Raw genomic sequence first — 2029 nt, 5'->3', positions numbered from 1 at the left:
AGTTTCTTTTTGCTGTCTTGCAGATTAATTGTAGTTTTGCAAACTATGCAGAGATACTTTACATCTTCCAAAATAAAACAGTCTTCCACCATTTATGGTGACTTTAGAGGGGAAAGAAAGAAAGAAAGATTCTAGCCATTCTATCACCAATAGAATTATTTACTACATTCATGTCAGTGACTCTTGTGGGAACACCCGGAAGACAGTGCAGTTTGCAGAGAGACTAATTAAACTGAAGAAAATGGGACCACACTTTATATTAGGGTTCCCTTCATAAGTCCTTTAGAAACAGGCTTGGAAGGATGAGATTTATATTGGTAAATGACGATAAACGTTGATTTCACCACACACCAAGAAAAATGACAAATATATTTCTATCCATAATCCAAATTAACAGGTAAGGAAGGAGAATGCTGCTTAAGGGTATTTGATTTGCTTATTTTGCTATGTGATCTTGACAGAGGTTTAACAGTTATAAACCTTTAATGTTTTGAATCTCAACATCTACTGTCATTAAATAATTATTGTCTGACTCTGCTCCATTGTCTGGTCCACATAATGAACTGCAACTGTGAACATTTAATTGATAAAAATGGAAATAAACACTTACAGGTGATAATATTGCGCAAATATGAAAATCTAAATCCATAAAAATAGAAAAGCAATGCTTTCAAAAATAAGCATTGATATTAGCCATCAAAATTATGAGGAAAATGAATTCTTCCATGCCTATTGACAAAGTTTAATTGATTTTAAACATGTAAAGACATAATCATTATATGTTCCCAGAGTTATAAGCACATCAGTAGAAAGTTTCAGAAATGATTATATATCGAGTTTATAAACACAGTTGGAGTGGTTGGCCTCAATACGAATTGGTTAAGCATTTATTAAAACTTCAATTATTAATCCTTTTCAAACCTTAAATATGGAACCTTAATATAGAGAATACCCAGAATTAGAAGTGAATAGAGTCTGGAAATCAGAGGTACCATCATGATTACCAATGGTTCAGAGGAGGTGTAAGTCAAATATGCACACATCATCATCAACAACAACAGAAGATTGTCCTTTAGATGTCCTTTAAGATGTCTCAAGGCAGACATTCTGTTCATTCCCTCTGGGGCACCTGCATTGGCCACTGTTAGAAGAGAGGATACTGGTCTAGACAGACCTTTGATATGACCCAGCATGGCCGTTCTTATATAAGTTCTTATGTACTGATGTTCTGGCTCTGTGGAGAGAGTGTGTACTAATAGCTTATAACAGTGGTTCTCAAACTTTTCTTTTCATGGACTACTTGAAAATTGTGGAGAGTCTCAGCAGATCACTTAACGATAGTTCCAAATGTTTGTACCCTTAGCTAACTATTCTAAAGCACTTTGGATAAAAGCGCTATATAAAAAAAACTTAATAATAATTAACATATTTTTTGTTCTACAAATAAAAGCACACAACTCATATTTTACTATCAGTAATCATACCTTTTTAATGTGATAGATGTGCCTTTCCTCCGCCGCAGCAGCCCCCAAGTTGGGTCTGGGAAGGAGAGTCGTCTCTCCCCAGCAGCCATCGCCCTGGATCTGGGGAAAGTTGCCTCTCAGGGTGCCGCAGTCCTGAAGTCCCAAATTCGCCCCACCTCCTCTTCTAACCCCACTGCCCCTCCCACCTACCCCATATTCCCTCCAAGGCCACAACCTCACCTTTCATGTGCATCTTCTCAAGGGTCCAGGCACTTAATTAGTGAAGCCACACCTTCACGGCTCCACTAATTAGATGAGTGGCCTTCATTCTCTTGTGTGCGGCTGCTCAGGCGCTCGCCTTAGAGGAAAATATCTGTGGACCACCTGAATGGAGCTCGCGGACCACTAGTGGTCTGCAGACCACAGTTTGAGAACCTCTGGCTTAGAAAAAGGAACCAGGAATCAGGATGCTTGGGTTCTGTTTTCCAGCTCTGGGAGTTGGATGGGATCTAAGGCTTGGAGGGCTAGGAGTCAGGACTCCTGGTTTCCATTCATAGCTCTAGAAA

Source organism: Chelonoidis abingdonii, unplaced genomic scaffold, assembly GCF_003597395.2.
Source record: "Chelonoidis abingdonii isolate Lonesome George unplaced genomic scaffold, CheloAbing_2.0 scaffold0617, whole genome shotgun sequence".
Lineage (NCBI taxonomy): Eukaryota > Metazoa > Chordata > Testudines > Testudinidae > Chelonoidis > Chelonoidis abingdonii.
Note: the sequence above shows the minus strand (reverse complement) of the source record.